Source organism: Micromesistius poutassou (assembly GCF_964030765.1).
Source record: "Micromesistius poutassou genome assembly, chromosome: 6".
Lineage (NCBI taxonomy): Eukaryota > Metazoa > Chordata > Actinopteri > Gadiformes > Gadidae > Micromesistius > Micromesistius poutassou.
This window is the reverse complement of record NC_140276.1, coordinates 18,685,960-18,706,864: the sequence shown is the minus strand read 5'-3', so window position 1 is coordinate 18,706,864 and position 20,905 is coordinate 18,685,960. Positions and strand designations below refer to the sequence as shown.

Below are 20,905 nucleotides of genomic sequence, written 5' to 3'. Positions count from 1 at the left end.
TTTTTTTACATGTGTAATAAACTATTAAAAGACTAGAAAATACAGAAAACCCCAGGAGGGGTACATTGTCTAAGATTCAATTGATTAAACACACATAACAGAAAAAAGCATTTATTGAGGCTAGTGTGTTGGTTTGTGCCTGGCAGAACCAACCCCTTCATGGATAGCTAGCAAAGTAATTCACTATTAGTCTGTACTCAGTGTGACTTTGAATTAACACTAGCAACCTTGAGGAGCTGGATTCATTGGTTCCCCCTTTGTGCACTACTAGCTGAGCAAGAATGAAAAGTGATTAATTATATCCTAAATATGAAAAAAAACTGAAATATACAGAAGAGTACTTTTTCAGAAAGAGGGTTGCTAATATGCCTTAGATAAGCTTAACATGAAGCATAAGCATACTTGTCAAGATACATATTCCACATAATTCCACATAACAATTTAATAAAATTAAATACTGAAGGGGATTTGCATTCCAAGACCAACACAATGGTCAAAATTGCACATTGAGCAGCTAGCATGGGGTCTAATATATAATCAGACCCCATGATATATAATATAAGCCAGCATAAGCATATATTTCTGACATATCAACAACATATCCAATGTTCTTCACGTTTTTCCTATTTTCATTTGATGTATTTAAACTTTCATAAACCAGCCCAAAACAGGCCAACGTAGGCTACTCGAATAGTCAGTCGTTCTATATGGTCTCAAGAGGCTCTAAAAACATGACATGCCTACGTTTTTTTGGCCTATTTTTTTTCAATGGACATGCATCCACGTCACCTGACTGTCAAGGTTGCTATGGTGGTTAGGGTTAGGGTAAGAAGACATTTTGGCTAGGGCTAGGGTGGCTAGGGTGTAGGTCTGGGAAAAATCCCAGACACACTAGACACAAATAGGATGCTTGCAATGAGCATTTCAATCAACAGAAATAGTCAATACACACTCAGGATGAGTGTCACACATAATTAAATCAATGGGCTTCGTGTTTTGCTTTCAGGAATAGGTTATTGGCTGTGTCACTACCAAATCTCCATAGCAACCACCATAGCAACCTGGACAGTCACATGACCTGGACGCGGACCCATTGAAAAGAATAGGCCAAAAAAACATAGGCATGTCACATGTTTAGATATAAAACTGCTACATTTTCCGCTGTTGACCAACGTAGTTATACTACATTCTAGTCTGAGACTGGGTTTAAGTGGTTAGAAAAACATTTTAGAGGTCTGCTGCAAAAATCTGAAAAATCATATTTTTATTTTGACATATACATAACTGCACCCCGCCCCCCCGTCCTCCCTTCTGATGTCGAAGAAAATCTCCCAATTGAGATGCATTGTTTTTAATGTCATTCTTTGTAGCACGAAGAAGTTGGAGAAACGCTCTCATTCAAAATGCATAGGTTTACATTTTGTTCTGTGTAACAAAAAGTCGGACAAACGTGCTCTGGGACACGATTCAATAGATACCTTTTCGTGAGAATGAGCAAGAAATCGCATGATACCGGGTTGGATAGACATAAGACAAAATACCTCTCAAAATACCTTCTCGTCGTCAGCAAGCTGGAATCATTTCAAACCTATTAATTATTTTTTTAAATGGGACATTTTCGGGAAGAGCTCCAGCCGAGGACAGGCCACCAAAATATTGGGACGTGTGGTCACCCTAAGCTAGCATGAAGCTCAGACAGCTAGCATAGGTAGGTAGCATGGGGGGGGGGGGGATTGCTACAGCAGCTAGCATGGGGATTTGATGTGGACAACAGCTAGCATGTGATTCTGCCTGCTGCAACATCCGCTAGCATGGTGGTCTACCGCTATTGAATCTAGCATGGGGTATTCTAGCGGCTACAGAATCTAGACTTGGGGTCTGATTGCGACCAACACTATCATGGGGATCTGATGGCTTCAGCTAGCCTGGGGTTGGATGAGGTCAGCCAATCTCCCAGCTGCTGGCCGGGCTTCTGTCAACGATCTTAAGTCAGGATCTTAAGGTTCTTCGACACAAGACCCCCCTCTTCATCTGACAGCTCCCACAGCCCTGGCAGCCTGCTCAGACCTGGCACGAACAAGCCACTTCTCGCTGGGCTGGTGTTAGCATTAGCATAGCTGCCGACCAGCCCACAAACCCAAGAGGATCAAAAGGTTGTTTTTCCGAATGAGCAGCATGTCAGGTGCATTAAGTCACACATCAGGTGTGAGTCAGTGTGTGTGTGTGTGTGTGTGTGTGTGTGTGTGTGTGTGTGTGTGTGTGTGTGTGTGTGTGTGTGTGTGTGTGTGTGTGTGTGTGTGTGTGTGTGTGTGTGTGTGTGTGTGTGTGCGTGCGTGCAAACCTATGAAAGCAAGATCATCTTTGTGGTGGGGATGTCACGATACCAGAAATTTAGTAGTCGATACCAATACCAGTGAAATTCCACGATTCTCGATACCCAATTCGATACCACGGTCAAAAACAAAACAATAAACCCCATGTACTTCAACATACACTCATTTATTAAAAACATTTAAACATTACAAAAAACAGTGGCACTGGCATGTAGCCTTCAAGTAATGAATAAAAATAAACCACTATTAACATTACAAAAAAAGAACAGTGGCATGTAGTGTTCAAGTAATAAAAAAATAAAATAAAAAATATGTGCTGAAAGCAGGCAGCTATGCGGCTCGCGTTTACACTTGCGTGCATGGCGGGGTTTAAAACATAACTTCCAACCTAATATTAAGTAATATAACGCAGGTGCGCAAAGCAGCCACAGGAGACGCCAACATTGTTTTCAACCACTCGGTACCGCGCCGTATTAATTACCAAGTTTTGAAAAGAAAAAGTATTTGAAGCGAATAAGCAACGCTGTTTTTGGTTTGTTTATTTGGTTTTGAACTAATAGTTTTGGATGCATACATCGGCTTTGAGTTGGTTTGTTACTTTGAAATTGCATACGCTCGCAACACACACACACACGCACGCACACATTCACCGCCGCACCCACTACAACCTGCCAATCTTCAATCAAAACAACATCAAGTAAGTGATGCCGAACGCAGTTGTACCATGCGTGTTTAGAAGCACAACATTGAAACGGGTCCCGTCTGAAACAGTCACTCGGCGCAGCGTTCCAAACGCAAAGTACTTCCAGACACTTTTTATCGACGAGTCGAGGCGGAGCCGTCGCACTCGCTGCAGCTGCAGTTGCCGTCTTCCATGTTCCCGTGTAGGTGTATATGCTGCCCACGTGACGTCCGGAGGAATTGCATTGCAAGAAAAACGAGTACCGTCACGTTTTTAGAATTTTGGTATCGACTTGGTACCGAAGTATCGGTTCTCGTGACATCCCTACTTTGTGGTCATGACTCAGTAGATTGTCAAAGTTTTGCCCAAGAGCAAGGCTGGCTTATAGAGAGTCACTGCCCTGGATTATTCAACAGTTATACAGGGTCAACTCCAGTGTTTAGAGTAGAGTAACTAGGGTTGAGTCTGTTTTTAGTATTGAGCTGAGGCAAGGTAAACATCACTCCTTCACAAATACTAAAAAGCTAAATTCCATTCTGGTCTATTCTCCAACATGTTCATCTGCATATACGCTCTTGGACACGCTCTTGGAACCAGATAATCATTCACTGCATACATTTATAATCAGGAGAATAATACTAATACAATTTAATCTAGATATGTGAATATTTTAGTGTTAGTGGTATGGTTTGCGTTTATTTGTATATTTCTGTGATGTTTGTTCATTTTGTAGCATGAATATGTTACCCATAACGCTAGTGTGCACTCATGCATTCGTCATCCGGTGTGTGTGTGTGTGTGTGAGAATGTGTGTTTGCGTATTTGTATACATGTGTGTGTGTGTGTGCCTTTGCATGTGTATGTGTGCTGCTTGTTTGCATGTAGTATATGCATGTCTGTGTGTCTTTGCATGTGTATTCTTCGCTGTGTGTGTGTGTGTGTGTGTGTGTGTGTGTGTGTAAGTGAAGGTCGTAATGCACTCGGCGAGCATGTCTGCACAGAGAGTTTTTGTCATCTTTTATTGAGCTCCCCACCAAATAATTAGCAATTTGTGATGCCCACGGAAATTGTAGGGGGCCATTCTCACAGGCCTGTAATTGCGAGCACTCGACCAAGACAAAGGATCTTTGGACGGTGCAAATTGATATGCGAGCCGCTCTGTTGTAGAGCAGCAATAAATTGTCATGCTAATATTCCTCTCCGTTTTCTAAATGATACTTCTGACACTCTATATCAAGCCATCTAACTTTGCAGAGCCCTTGGCCATGGGTGCTGCTTCACAAAGATTTTTCCATTGTGTAACCAGAAAATCAATACAAGTATAAGAGGCCCACTGGGTTAAGTTTGACCAAAGAGCCCACATGGGAGGTCAGTTACATTAATACAATGTCTCATAGTACACCGACCAATGAAGGCATTGCGAGGATCGGCTGGATATATGGATCCAATGTACTGTATATGTATATATATATATATATATATATGTGTGTGTGTAAGGGATAATGCCCGACGAGGTGTCCATAATCAGGAATTAATGGAGGTCGCGGAGGCCTTAGAACGATGCCGAAGTCCATTAATTCCTGATAATGGACACCTCGTCGGGCATTATCTCGCTTATACCATGGTCACTTGCCAAAGATAAGAAATGAAGACCATTAATTTATATTTTCATGCATTTTACAATCAAAATATAAAGTTTTTCACAAGCCATAATTTAGTTTCCCTGGTAACGCCTGAGGGTTTGACTAATACCTGGAACAATCATTACCCTCCCATAAGGTTCTTATGCAACGGAAACGTTGTTCACTCCTCCAGTAAGTAGGACGGAAATAGGACAGACTTTAGATACGACTTGGCAACCCGGTTGCGGGTTTTGCGATGGCGAGCGAGACTTCTCCGGTCCTGGATATGTTATTCAGGAGCAGAGGAGTCAAATAAAACCGTCCACAGTGGATGATGTGCTTTTTTTGCACACCACACCAACACCAAGTAGTGTAATTCCCCGGCGATCCATCTAATGTGTCTAATTTTCCTTCGGGTGCGGGTCGGGCATCGATATCAATTTATAGGGGGTCTGGTCGGGTGTGGAATATAGTTCGCAGGTACGGGCCAGTGCGGGTTTGCAAAATAAGACCTGTGTATTGATTCTCGGCCATGGTGGAGAAGGAATTTGGAGAAGAAACGTTGGCTTTGACTTTCTGAAGCCAAGATTGAACCGTGACTTCAGGTTGATGTGGAAGGACCAGAGACGTCTGAGAACCCGACGCAGTCGTTTATTCATAATATCATCCGGAGGCGCACACAGCTTTTGGCTGTGATATTATATATTATATTATAGATGTCTATATATTATATTATATAATTTAGATATAGAGCTCCAGGTCTCCCGCCGGAGCTCCCGTGACATTTTGTGGGCAAAACCTTTCAAAATCACAGGAAAAGAAAGTAAATAAATAAAGAGAACCTGCGTTAATGTGTCTTTAGGCTGTGATAGCCATAGGATAGGATAGGTATTTTTAGACTTTTTTTTTTTTTTTTAGTTAGTTGTCTCGTGTTTTTCACCTTTGGTTGGTAGTTTGGTAGCCAGCGTGCTTGTAAGGTTGGTTTGGACAGGGGCCTCTGAATATGTGTTTTCCTTGGATTTTGGCACAAGGGATTATAACATCTGATCCTGTGTATTAATGAAATACTGAGTGAGATATTATTTGCTCCAAGTGAGAATGTTAGTGTGAAATTTAACACAATATGCCAAAGTTGTTTTCAATAAAAAAACATTTGTACAAAGCAAGCCGATCCACTTTTCCATGTTGATAAGAGCATTAAAATTAGAAAATATAATGGGAAAAAAATAAATCAAGGGACATTTAGAATAGATAAAAATGTGTGATTAATTGCGAGTTAACTGACATTAATGCGATTAATCACGATTAAATATTTTAATCGTTTGACAGCACTAATATATATGAGGGCATACAAGTGTCTTCTAAAAGAGTAAAGTTTGTAATATTTTCCCTTTAAAATTACAACAAATCTTAACCTTAATGGCTGGTTGGTGACACATTGGGTGCTCCTTATCAATTTTTGCTCAGAGGTAGAGCGGAGAAAGAGGAGGAGGCTACAATATTAGAACTTTAATGTTAAAAAAAAGAAAAAAGTAAAGTAAAAAAAAGAGAGCCTGACATGCTCGGGTCAAAGGGGCAAGGAGACATGGGTTCTGGGTTTTAAGGTTTACCTCAAGAAAATACTTTTCTGAAGCTACCAAGCATTTAGGGTGATTTTAGTGGCTACCACAGAAGAGCATTAAACCGTGGCTTGTGAAATTTGCGACTGATAAAAAAAAGGTTAAACAAAACATGATGGAGGTCAGTTGAAGCATGTCCTGTGCGGAGAGATCCGTCTCGGTTCTTAAAGTAGGGGAAAGGGCTGCCATTGGTATTCAGCAAGTATCCCATCCTTCTGCCAGGACACCTGCATGGATGATTCAGCATTTTAAAGTCTGCAATCACACTCTGCTTTTTCTCTTCTCTTTCAGCATCTCAAGAGTCTTTGCTGACTTTCCTTCCTACTCCCTCTTTAATCTTTCCATGCTCCATTTAACTCTTTCTATTTTATTCCTCTTTTTCTATCTTTTCATCCGTCCCTTTTTAACCCTCACTCAGAAATGTCAAATAATTTCACGGAGTTCTTCCCTCTCTATCCTTATTTGCTGAGGGAAGAGATTGAAGCAAGAGAAGTAAGACAAACCATTAGAGCATATCTTGAGTGTCACCACAAGTGTCTCCACTGACTTTTATTACCCAAAAAACACGCATCAGAGTACCCAGACTGAGGCTGGATTTGTGACGGATGAACATTGGAGGACCAGAAGACGGGAGAGAGGATATTGTTATGGTGAGGGTGTAAATATCGACTCCCAGCCAAAAGGTTCCGAACCCAGTGTCCATTGGATGACGATTGTAATATTTTTTTTCCATTATGGATTATCAATCTTAAATGTGATAACGTGAACACAAGTCTACATCATATTATAATTATACACATAATCAGCTCTCCTGCCATAGCAATGACCTAGGGTAGCAGTGTGTTTACTGCAGTAAGAGGAGAAGCGATAAAGGATCAAAAGCAATAAAAAGATCAAATGAAAAAACAAATCTAAGATATGTATTCAATACATTATATTTCTATGGGGAAACTTCTGGGAAGGGTTTTATGGATCTAATGAATGGGTTAGCAGCAGAGAGAGAAACACTTATTTAGCAGGAGTGGATGATTCACAGTGAGAGGGGGGCGATACTGAACGATCACGCCCACAGTCACTCTGCTGCTGTCTGGCGACAAGGCTCATGACTCAGGGCTTTGGTTGGACTGTGTGGTCTGGGCTGGGCTTTAGATAGCTTCACACACACTCGCCTGTCCAGGACACAGAGGAAACAAGCTCTCACACACGCCCCAAAACATGCACTCTTGTCAGTCTGTAGTTCTTTCTGTCTGTGTCTGTCTTTGTTTCTGGCTATCCATTCTTTTGTCTGGCAGTTGGTGGTTGTTGGTCTGCCTATTCCAGTGGTTCCCAAAATTTTCTGGCTCACGGCACCCCTAAACATATTTCTCTCCATCCACGGCACCCCTATTTTTTTTATTTTTACTCTCAACCTCCTTTGTGCCATATTTGTACTTCATGCCATTTAATTTAACCTTTGTGATATGATGGACAGGCCATAACTGCTTTTATTATAGGCACTGAGAAGGTGAGGTTTATCTCATTTTCGTTTTATTCAAATGTACCACTCTCTTTAATTCAACTCATTTAATAGAACTTTTGAGAAAATAGTGAACAGAATAAGAACAGAAATATCAGGAATAGGCCTTCAACTAAAGTGCATAAAACATCTGTCCCTCTCACAACTGTATCACAGCCAAAATACGTATTTAGGCCTCCAACAATGGTAATAATTGAGAAATTGGCTGGCACTAACAAAAAATATCAGAAACAAACCTTCAACATAAAGTTCACAAAAATATAGTTATACTCGACAATTTATCAATTTAATGGGACACATGTGCCTGTCTCTGACTGCAGAGTTTGTTAATGCGAGGAGGGATTGTGGACAGTGCAACACGGAGGTCCTGTTCAAATGACAGCCTTTGCCTCAGTTTATTCCTAGGTTGAAAAATCGTTAATGCAAGTGAATGTGAGAAAATAATTATTTTCTGGTCCCGTTTGAATTGTGCCATGAATGTCAACATATGTTGTCTGTGAATTTTTTATATAATTTTTCATGTTAAGAGTTTGACAGCAGTGTTTGTAATAACGCAGTTTAAAAGAACGGTGTTAGGTAACACTGTTCATTTTTCAGTAACGGGGTAATCTAACTAATTACTGTTTCCATCGTTACAATGCCGTTATCGTTACTGAACGTTAAATGCGGTGCGGTACTATGAATTGATTGAATAAACTGCTTAATCCGAACGCACCCCTGGCTCCACACACAAACTGCTAGTGAGGAGACGGGTTAACAACGAGATAAGCGATTATGATTGGCTAAGGCAGAGTCATGTTTCATGGTAGCCAATCTGAGTGTTTTTACACATAAGCCAGGCCACGCGCAGTAGCGCACCAAACAGATTCGATGAAGCAGCAGAAATGGCGAGTCCGGAGCAATCAGATGAAAAGTTGGCATTTTCAAAGTGGAGATATAAGAACTAATTCAAATTCATTGACATATAGCAACTTTTTTTTTTTGTTACAGTAACGCAAATAGTTAGCTTTCCCTGATAACTAGTTACTTTTATTATAAAGTAATTCAGTTACTAACTCAGTTATGGACTTTTTGGAACAAGTAGTGAGTAACTATAACTAATTACTTTTTTTAGTAGTAGCGTTCCCAACACTGTTTGACAGTATATTGTATGATCGAGAAAGACTAATCATGTCGCCGTGTTATGGGGTGACGTCACATAGGCGACATGTAGTCTTTCTCGTTATGTCTTTTCCACAACTGCTAGACGAAGAATACAGTTTTCACTTCAAAGCAAATTAATGTTTTTGTTTTTTTTTGGACCATTCCGCGGCACCCCTGAGCATGCGTCACGGCACCCACTTTGAAAAACCCTGGCCTATTTATCCTCTGGTAGTAGCTGTGTGTGCTAAATATATGATATGACATGATATACTATGATTTCATATGGTGTTATATGATGTTATAGGATATATTATGGTTCAACAGACAATATGGCTCAATATCAATTATGTCTGAAACATTATTTAAGTTTTAAGTTTAGGTTTTTAGTTGTTTCATTGAAGTGTAAGGCTTGTAGTGTAGTGCTTCTCCATCACAAACCTTAGATTTGCGACGTTCTCTACATTCCATATCAATATTTAATATACATATTAATTTTGCTCATGCAAACCAGGGGAGGGGTGTGTGTGGTGCTAGTGCCCACCATCACCCTCCCCAGCCGGGGATGCTGGTGCCAATGGTTAACGTTCATGTACGCGTATATGAATAGCGCTGGCGTCTATTTATTTTCACATCAGACCGCCCTTGCCGTGATGGATGATGAGCGTGCAACCTTGGCGCTGAGTGACAGAGTGATTATACGCTAGCCCACGCACAATCACCCTTGCCGGTGCCAGCAAGGACATTCTTAATGCTTTGTGCTCTTGAACCAACGCCAATAGGAGGCCTGGCAGATTTCTGGATGATGATAACCTAGCGCCAGGATCTAACAGCAGTTCAAGGATGAGCCGGGGAATTAACTGTCAGTGTGCAAAGGTTTCTGTTGGTTTCTCCGATCCCAGCACAGCTCAGAACAAGAGATCTCCCGAAGAAAATGTATTTTCTGTAAACGCACCAGTAAGTGTTCTGTGGTGGTGGTGTTTGAAGTCTTCTTAAACGATAGAAAGACTGCATCTTGCAAGTTCATGCCTCATTTTGGAATCCAATTCAGGTTTCCATTTACCTTGGGTTACAACAGACTAATTGATTTTTGATGATGCTTGATGATGATGATTTGATTTGGATGATTTGGATGATGATCTACAATTCCCCTGGAGCTGATTGTTGAGAGATAACCATATTTATCCTATACCCTTCCCTGCAGTGCAATGGCCTGGTTAACTCATGGAAGAAACTTAATTTGCGGTTAGTTAGTTAATAAAGTTAGTTATTAAAGTTAGTTGTGTAATAAATACCATCCAAAAGATCTCCCAATGCCTTTCAGCTATCTTCAGTTGTGTGCTGTCATCGTCTCATTACAAATTGTATTTATTTGAATGGGGTTTTAGAAGAGCATACAAGCAGGGTAAAGGCCAATTTACACCAGAGCCGTTTTTTAGTCAGCCGTCAGACATCCGACTTCAGCTAGAGATCGAAATCATTCAAACTAGTGCACTGATTTACACCGGCAGCGTTCTACGCCTGTCTCACGGCCGACCAAAGCTTAACTTTACACTTCACTTCTATTTTCAAGCGTTTCTGAAGCGTCTCGGTTATGATGTTATGATGAATCTGATGAATCTTGAAAATATAGCGAAATAAAGGGCAGTGGTGTGAATTGATACGCTTACGTTACGCTCACGTCTCTCTCGCCTGCGGTGTAAATTCCCAGTTAGGGTTAACAGTATACATTTTAAGATGAGTAAGACGTGTATTTTCATCCAATATTCCAACATATACTGAATCCCCTGCTCATGTTTCAGCCAAAGATGATCCTTCTTATAAAACACAAGAGGATTCGTCACCTGAAAGCCACAGCTGCGTTTTAAGAATCTGATAGCTCCGAAAACAGCAGAGAGAGGGATGCGACTGCCAGGTTTGTGAGGAGACGGTGGCAAGGGTGAGGCCGTGAAAGAAAGCAAATGCATTGTGGGAGGTTTTGCTGCAGAGCTGGGATCGAATCAAAATCAACATTTTAATTGATTCAGGGTGAACACAAATGATAATCTAAACTAAAGTAAAAAAGCACAAAGAAATCTCAGTGTTGCACCTTTGTAGGTGTTCATTTTTTAATAACCCTCCTATTGCTATGGTCGTGCTCTCCACAAGCAGACCTTCACTGTCTAAGCAGATACAGACCTGTAGATCGAGGTGACGCAACCAACCTGTTGGCCGAGATTGGATTTGATCCAAAAAGGGAAAGTGTTTAACAACACTTTATCTTCCATCTTTCCGTTTTTTTTGCCTCCAAGTGACTTGTTGGAAACAGAGCTATCAGGGGCCCGTTTCAGAAAGCAGGTTAAACAAACTCTGAGTTAAAACCTTAACTCTAGGTTGACCAACTCTGAGCTGTCAAACTCTGAGTTTTCGGTTTCAGAACAGGAGATAACACTTAGTTCAATCAACTCTAAGTCAAGGTAACCCTGAGTGAAGCCCGTGCATGAGGATATAAAAAGCCCTCATCAATGGAACACAGATAACATGATTCACCATGGAAACAAGTGATAGAAAGCCTCGATCCTCCTACTTCTCCCCAGTGGAGTTGGAAATATTAATGACTGCATATGCAGAAAGTGAGCATATATATATTTTTTAAAAAGCAATACTATGGCAGCAGAAAAAAAAAGCGGGAGCTCGCGTGGCAGAAAATTGCTGACTGAGTCAATGCGTGAGTATTAATTGGAGAAACAAAATAAATGTTTTGTCTTGAATGTTCCACTTATTCAACAATTATATTCCATATGTGTGTTTATGCCCACAGGTGGATGTTTTTTAATTGTTTCAACAAAGGATTAAGAACTGTACAACATTTGTCCTTCTAGGAAATAAAGAAGACCTCATAAAATGAGAGGCATATTGTTGTTCTTTGACACTGGGGAGGTGATGGGTCAGTTAGAAATGATTGACGCATATCATGTCTCTAACAGCTCTTCCATCTCGTGCATCAGCAGGGGGGTCAGGATTATTATCTGGATCATTGGGGGGAAGAGTAGGACATTGGTCTCCTCTAATAGTGGCAATGTTGTGGAGAACCACACATGCCACTATAATGTCACAAGCCCTTTCTGGGGTGACCCTGAGCCTACGAAGGCACTGGAACCGGGCCTTGAGTATCCCGATGGTCATCTCCACTCTGGCTCGTGTCCTGCAGTGAGCCAAGTTGTAGTGTTGCTGTGGGCCAGGGTCAGGGTAAGGGGTCAGCAGATAGCGCTGGCAGGGGTACCCTCTGTCTCTGAGTAGGTAACCATCAAACTCTTTCAATTGCAATAGGAGGAAACAAAATATTGATCATAGGATATAGCTATATACTGTATATAAACTCACCACGGGCAAATCTGGCACTCAGTGTAGACTCACAAAACATTCGTGAGTCATGCACAGACCCAGGCCACTTCGCTTCCACATTGTTGATCATGTGGGCTGCATCACATATGATCTTCACAGTGGAGAGCAGTAATTAGCTGTATAGTGAAGTATATTTCATTTGGAATGTTAAAGGCTACTATTTAGGCCTACCTGTACATTAATGCTGTGGACAGATTTCCTATTCACATAATCTCCTTCATTTATTGAAGGAGCTATGATAGGAATGTGAGTGCCATCTATGCAGCCAATCACACCTGGAAACCTTAAAATATATCAAATTGACTGATTAGTGCTTCAAGTCTCAAAGCTTTATGACATAAATTAATTATTGCTTAGACAGATACCTGCAATTCTGTGGAACTCTTCTTTGAGAAGTCTGGTGGGTCTGTGACTTGGGAACACTACAAACGTGTATAGTAGCCGTTTCAGAGCAAGTGTCACATTTCGGACAGCCCGACAGACAGTTGCCTTGGACACATGCTCTGCATCACCGACGTTATACAAAAAACTGCCTTTGGCAAAAAAACAAAGTGCAATACAAAGAATTTGCTCGGAACTGAGAGCGTGTCCACGATGTGTCATGTGAACGATGTGAGGGCTGAGAATATTGTTTATATAAATTATTGATGGTGCAGGGAAACGGAAACGCTCAAACAGGTACTCATCAGGGAATGATAAAACATCCAATTAGGGTCTAATAATCCTCTCCCGACAGAGATTTCTGCAGAGTATCTGCGTGCCTCGACATCAACTGGCTCTTCAATAAAAGGACACGCCATGTCTGCCACTGCCATCAGTCTGCAGGCTTTAACTTAAGAGCAGGAGAAACTCAGGGTTAGTTGAAGAAAACCTGCCAGCGAGCAGGTTAGGTTGACGGAGTATGTTGCCAGGGTAACTGACAGAGTTAAGCTGAACTGGCTTTGTGAAACGGGCCCCGGGATAACGGTGTGAGCTTGTTAATAGTTTTTATTGTGCTGGGAGTCAACTGCATCGCTGTTACTTCTCAGGTGTTAAAATTAGTTTATTAATAAATACATACAGTATATATAAGAATGCATGTACATTTACACAAAGCCTACACAAAGCCCCTTTAACGAGCACTATATGTGCTGAGATAGATTAACCTTACTAAAAATATTACGAAGATAATTAGGAATCAATAGGTAATTAATAACAAACTTCCAATCTAAATTATAGATAATTATTCTCAGAGATCGGATGTTTGTTTACTTCCAACTTCTGTTTACTAGCTAATTACAATTTGCAGTTGAGTTCACCGTTAACCAAATCAATAAGCATATACTAATTTTCTGTTTATAAAATGGTTCTGTTGCAAACAAGGAAACAGTCACAGGAATCATAACAATACAAAAAATACAAATTCCTCCTCTCTCTTTCCATCCGGTTGTCAGACTTGGTTGGTTAAAAGTGGTTGTCATGGGGATACAGCATCTGAGCGTGCCCAGTAAACCTATCCTGGCAGAGGACAGTTTACGTATTCAAAACACAACAAAACGCTGGAAAGGTCACTCGAGTCCTATTGCTGAGTTTCATCAGTGTGGTCACATCCTGCCTGCTCCTAAACCATCGGTTATGCTGTAGTGCCTCCACACGGGAGGAACGGTGCATGGAGCAAATGGCCTGGCAGCACTGGATGTCACTTTTATGAAAAACGATTTGAATGAAACGACATCCCTTCTCTGCCACCTCCAGTTGCTCTTTCTTTATCTCCTCTCCTCTTCCTTTTATTTTTCTGCACGTAACCGCCAGCCACACAGCCAGCGCTGTTAGCCGTCTCTAGCTGTTAGCTCAGCTCCAGTGGACAGGATGTTTATCTGCTGAGAAAGAGACAACCAGTTGACCTGAATTCTCCTGTTTAAAGCAGAAGACAATAAAATGAATGAAACCAAAGAAAAGAGACCGAGGGCCCTATCTTGTACCCAGCGCAATTGACTTTCTACACCGACGCATGTATCGTTGCTAGTTTGCACCCGGCGTAAAGCTGATTTTCCCCCACAGCAAACTCGCGCCACTACACTTGCGCCCTGGAGAGGCGTGTTGGCAAAAAGCAGAGGTGTGTTCCAGCGCAAATGATACTTGGTGGTATTTTAGTGATCCAAAAAGCAATTGCGCCACTGACTGGCAAATACCTGATCTAAATGCACTAGCGGATAGCGCAGTTGGTGTTGCTTTTTTGATGTGCCATGGCAGGTCGGAACTGCAACACACACGTAGGCTATACACAGCGCATGCAAACGATTAGCCTAATTGAAATATTATGATGTCAAAGATTGTTCATATGTGTGAAACTGCATAGAAATTTTTTTTTCCATAGGGGCTGCATGAATGAACACTGTAGTAAGCTAATGCCATGTGTAAAAATAATAATAATAATAATAAACTCGAGCAAAGTATATCCCAGCCTTCCAAAACAAAATCTTGTTTTAGGGTAAATGATAACGTTGGTTAAATTATTTGGGAAAGAACAGCTGATACAGCGGTAATAAGTGGTACGTTTAAATCAATGCATCTGCAAACACTGTACAGCAAACACATATTTTCAGCAAACATGTATTTGATCGTGAGAAAACATAGTTTTACCGCGAGTGAGTGTTTAAAAGAATGAATGAATGCGGGTAATGTTTTGCACACAGTTCAACAATATGTGTGCACCCATCTGTTTACACATACGCAAACTAAACACGTAACACATAATACAGTCCATGGCAATGTATAATAACGGGGGGACACATGCATATTATAAACACAAGTCGATAAAGATAACGTATACAATACTGGTAACAAACTGTTTGTTCATGTATTGCCGCATATTATTAAATAGACCCACAGTTGCGGCCACAGGACCGCATATCATATATGTGTTAAGTTCTCAACTCTGAAGTTGTAGGAGAAAATGCTATTCCATGTGTGAATAAGGCCTATTATTTGGGCATAAACTGAGCCATTTGAAGTTTGAAATTCATATGGTCATGTAGGGCTGGGCGATTAATCAAATTTTGATCGCGATTTTGATTTCAGAGTGGAACGATCACCATCATCATAAAAAAAAAAAGATTATAGAAATTGCAGAACAGCTGGATTCATATCTGGACTTTATTTTCTATTTGACCATTTTGTGTATATTTTTAAGGGGAAATTTCTCATTTACAAAGTGTTTTTATTGGAGAGAAATTATGAATAAGTGCATCCTGTTTTCAAACTCAAAAAGAATCGTTTGAATAATCGAGATTTCAATATTGACCAAAATAATCGTGATTATGATTTTTTAGATAATCGAGCAGCCCTATGGTCATGCATCTGTCTCAGCGGAGACTGCAAACTGGTTGTCAAAATATCAGCTTGTCAAGTTCAAATGTGCCGGCTCTTAAAGGAGATGGAAGATGGCAATCTCATTGGTTTATTGCGTGTTACGCTCAAAACACACCTACAGGTAATTAAGCTACTTCAGATCAACCGATTTTAGATTTGTGTTGGCCGCCGTTATAATAGCAACAGTGCCAGAGTTCCACCTACAAAGCTACTTGTGTTTCGCGTTTCATACTTGCATTTCAGACCATTAAAATAGGGCCCAAGGTCTAAAGGAGGCGTTTACTGCAATGTCCTGCTTTCTCTACGGTACCAGGCTGCCAACCTCTAGAGTGATGGATGTGGCGCTATGCTGTTTACACATCACCACGGTGACGGGCCATGGAGGCCAGGCAACCTTGCCATGATGAATGGGAGTTGAAGTTGCATGCATGTGTTATGTCATGTATCACCATCAAGCGAGGGCAGCTGAGGCCATCTCAGACGTGAATCATTCATCTACTTTAGATTCTCTACTCACTCCCTCTGCCACAAGGTCGATCTGGGAGAAATATCTGGGGAATACATGCTGCTGAATCTATGTTCTATCTGTCAGTCCGTCCACCCGTCCCTCTATATATATATCACCCCCTCCCCCTCTCCTCCGCTCTCTCTCTGTCTGTCTCTCTCTCTCATATTTGTTAACTCTCATGTTTGTTAACTCTCATGTTTGTTAACTCTCGTGTGGTTGAATGGAGGGTGGTCTATCTCCAAGTTTCTTTGTATTTCATCCAGACTGCGTAGGAGCAGAAATGAATCAAGCCCTGAGATGACCTTTGATGAGGGAGGAGAGGTGTGTAATAATAAACATGGCTCTCACTTTCATAACCTCAGAATTGTTTTCTAAAGGGCTCTGTGATTTCTTCAAAGTTGTGGTGCACAATATTACCTATACACTTCACTGCCTTACTCAGATATCGTTAAGGGATGCCCTCCTTTCTGTCCGTCTCTGCTCTCTCACTGTTGCTAGGGTGGGGTAGTGGTGGTGGTGGTAAATGGGGTGGTTGTCATATTGATGAGGTGGTGTTGGTGGAGATGGGGATGGAGGTGGTGGAGGTGGTCATGGTGGTAGAGGGGCTCCTATGGTGGTGGTGGTGTTAGTGGTGTGGTTGAATGTGAAGGTTGAGATAAGAGTTGGGTGGTGCAGCACGCAGGGCCAGATGCTGGATAGATAGGAACTAGATATGAAGGAGTCCTAGGGCCACTGAGCTGGTCAACATTTTTTTTCCTCTCTCCCTCCTTTCCTCATTCTCTTCCCTCCCTCTTTTTCCTTTTTTTGAATCCCTTCATCTCTTTTCATCTCTATCTCTATTTCTCTTCCTGTTTGCCGTCAGTATTGTTCTTGTGCCCTTCCCATTCCGATTTAGATTCATCTGGTTTACAGTCCCCCTCTCTTCCTCTCCTTTTTCTCCCACCACTTCTCGCTCTGTCATCTCTTTTACTCTCTGCATGCCTCTTGAGACAACTCAAAAACACACAAACATTAACCCAACCAATTGCTGCAATCCACTTACTCACTCACACACACACACAATCACATATTCGTACACTTACACACAGACCACTCAAACAATGAAAAAAGAAATTGCGAGCAACAGAAGGCTTCTACACACATCAACCTGACTACTTACCCTAGCCCACACACACACACAAACACACACTGCACACACCCAGAGTAACAACCACAACCACCCGACCTCCAATCTAAACATATACACATTGAACAAACATACTTTATACACACACCACTTGCAATTCAACAAACACACATTACTATCCACCCACAGACCCAACCACATATTAGCTGCTTTCACACATAGACGTACAGCACCGCTATTAGCCCCCTATTCTCCCGACGGGCCATATAAGTGAACGACATATCCTGACATTGGACATCCTGAAGAAAGACTACCCCTGAGGTAGTATTTTAGCTGGCGGAAATGTTAATTACCTTATATGTGAATGAGCAGTAGAATGTCGGCATTTCACACCATTTCAGTGGGCGTGTTGATGACGATTCGGTCTGCATTTGCATGTTGAGTGGCACCCTAAACGATAATCAGCCTGTTGCCTTTTGTTCGCTGAATGGTTAAAAAATATTTTAATGTTGGCACTGCTTTTCAGAGTCATGGTGAACGCTAAATGATAGGTCTTATCGTAACCCTAAAAGTACACATTTTCTGCTGTCGGCTCCCAGAGGAGCACAGGGATGGGAGACGTTCCCTCCAGGGCCGATGTTCTCTCTGGGATAACACCCTTCACTGTGACCAGCAGTGGCTTATATATTTATTTAAGCCACTGCCTATAAGCATTATTATGCTTATCGGTCGGATTATGGTCAGAACGAAGCTGCCACCGATTCTTGACAGGCTGAGTATTTTATTTTTAGTTTCACTAACTTTACAGTACACGTTTGCACAGACACAACCGGACTCGTTCATTACTTCACTAAACTGACACACGCTACCACTCGCTCTCCTCGCTCGTCCTCTCACACACACATACTGCCATTCTCGCGCACACACATAAGCTACTCTCGTAACAATTATTATTTACAACAGTTAGCTGAATATTATAGGGTCCCGTCCTTCCACTCCCTGTTTTCTCAGTTAAACACAGAAATCAACTACATTGGACCAACTGTTTGTTAGATGTGAAATGAAGCAAAAAAATACGCTTTCTTTCTCCGGTAATGCAGTCGTTCGCAAAGCCTTTCTTCTTTGTCATTTCTTCTATTTGTCTCTAACTCATGCTCCAATCATTCATCGATCAATGCAGATGTTGTGGATGCAACAGAATATATGATGCATCGCTGCAGCAACATTTAAGATGATTGCAATTTTTGAATTTTGCCCGTTCTGCCTCCGAGCTGTCTTCGGTCAAACCAAAACAAACCGAGAATGACAGCAGCCATCCTTACCCTGCCTCTTGATAATTTAGACCCATGTCATATCCCGACCCTTGCAAGCCCATCCCCCTAAACCAGCCGGAGATTCTACTGATGTCTAAGCGACACTGATGTCCGCATATCGGGCATCAAGTGTGAATAAGTGTGAATGACCCTCACGGTTGAACCTGATATACAAATGCGGAGAAAAGACGGAGGACGTGTGAAAACGGCTACTCACACACATCATAAACACACAAACACACCTAAACCCCAGGTACAGTGTGTACCTGGGGTTTACTTGTGTTTGTGTGTTTCACCTTTTTCTCTAGCCCTTTATACCATCTCTCTATTCTACCCCTCCATTCTATCTTTCTGCTCCATTCTACCATTTTCTTCCATTCCTCTATTATCCCATCCCTCTCTACCTCCCATCGTGACCCCAGGCCCAAGCTTGGCCTACTGAAACAACCTCTTTAGATCATCTTAAGAGCTGAACGTTCAGACTTCAGAGTCTATCCTTCTTGTCTTTGAAGATTTAGTACAGCAGGTGTCCCTTTATGCTAAACAGCAACTTTGTCACAATCAAGTGAATTAGCCGCGAGCACTGGGGTTGGCCGTTAGCATCCGAGGCCTCCGAGGTGGGGGGGGAATTTTTCCCCTAATTTCGTCATCAACCCTGACCAAACGTCCTCTATTCTATCCCAGCCTGCTGGAATGCGCGCGCGCGTGCGTGCGTGCGTGCGTGCGTGCGTGCGCATGTACGTGATGGGACCCTGTCTATGTGTTCTGATGGAGTGGGCGGTGGGAGCGTGGCTGGGAGGCCTGATAAGTGTTGAATCCACCGGCAGGGTGCTTGTGTGCTGAACCCCCGTTGGCCCAAATGGACGTCCCATTGTCTGCGGCGCACAGGGTCAATGACCAGGTCAGAGCATCCACCCGCTCTACGGCCAAACCGGGTCTACAAACTCCAGCCACAGGGACACGCTCATTAGTTACTGGGCAGACAGAGACGTGTAAGAAATGCAAATGTCAACCGGTTTCTCTTAAGACTCGAGTCAACAGAATGATGTTTGCGATTCTCCTGATTCTTTAAAAGTCGGTTTCAGGGCTTAATAGTATTTTTTAACACAACAATGATGGTTTAATAGAATGAAAAAATAAGTGACATTATGCTAATGACTGTAATACTAGCTATGCCCTAATGTTAATGTTAATGTAATGTAATTAAGGAAATAATCTTTATTTACATTCACCAAAACCATAACAGTGTAAGAACAGCACACAACATCCGTCTTATTTTGTGTGTTGCTTGAATGAGAGGACAGTATTACCGTAGTAGTTAGTAGACCTTAGGGAACCTTATGAAACATTTATGAGTGAGGGAAGGATCATGCCATTCTAATAATTGTAATCCTCATCCGTATCACACATGTTTGTGTACTACGTGGTTCACCCAGGTCTTTCACAGTTCAAAATGATCATGTTGTACTGAACATTTGATAATAATTCACTTTATAGAAAATATGTACAAAGTACATATTTTAACACGATATGACTAATACCATAAAATGACATGTATAGTGAGACCTCACTATAACCTTTAACATCACATTTATAGTACCGCATGTACCATCCAGGGGAAACACAGACGCGCACCATTTAATTAGCAGACAGCGGACGCGGGGCGGTGGAGAATTAGGCTGATCATTTGGCTGTGGTTGATCCACACGCTGATCCACACACAAGTACTGGAACGGAGACAACCACTTCAAGGGCACGGCTGTTTCCCCCCAGTCTCTGGCTTCAGCAGATTTCTCTCTCTCCCTCTCTCCATGTGTGTGTGTATTGATGTGTGCTTTGGATTTGTGTGTGTGTGTGTGTGTGTGTGTGTGTGTGTGTGTGTGTGTGTGTGTGTGCGTGTGCGTGTGCGTGCGTGCATGTGAAAGCACAAGTGTGTGAGTGTAGTCTAATTCAGTCTGGGGTCTCAGTTCTCATTAAAAATCAATTTCTGGAGAGGCAGAAGGGGGTAATAGAGGCTAGTTGTGGGGGTGGGGGGGGGCCTCTCTGGGCCCTGGCCCCATCCGACATCCAACCCTTGCCCTGCTCCAGCCGACAAGGTGGAAGATGAGGGCTAATTCCTCTGGGGGGATGTCACAGTTGCTGATGAATACACCAGCCTCCCCAGTCAGGCCAGGCACTCTATTATTGGACCAGTTCAACACCACACAGATTACTTTTTAGTCACCCAATCTTTTGGATTATACTATCGCCATGTGTTGCCTTGTTTTAAGATTCGGGCCGAGTTTAGAACAAGACAATGATTTTGATTGGT

At 41.9% G+C, this 20,905-nt stretch overlaps 1 protein-coding gene across 1 annotated transcript in view; it reads left to right on the top strand.

Annotated features, from left to right (window-relative positions):
• Positions 1 to 20,905, top strand: part of cplx1 (complexin 1) — a gene marked incomplete at both ends in the record, with an annotated part of 55,552 nt that overhangs the window by 26,039 nt on the left and 8,608 nt on the right. The window lies entirely within an intron of this gene.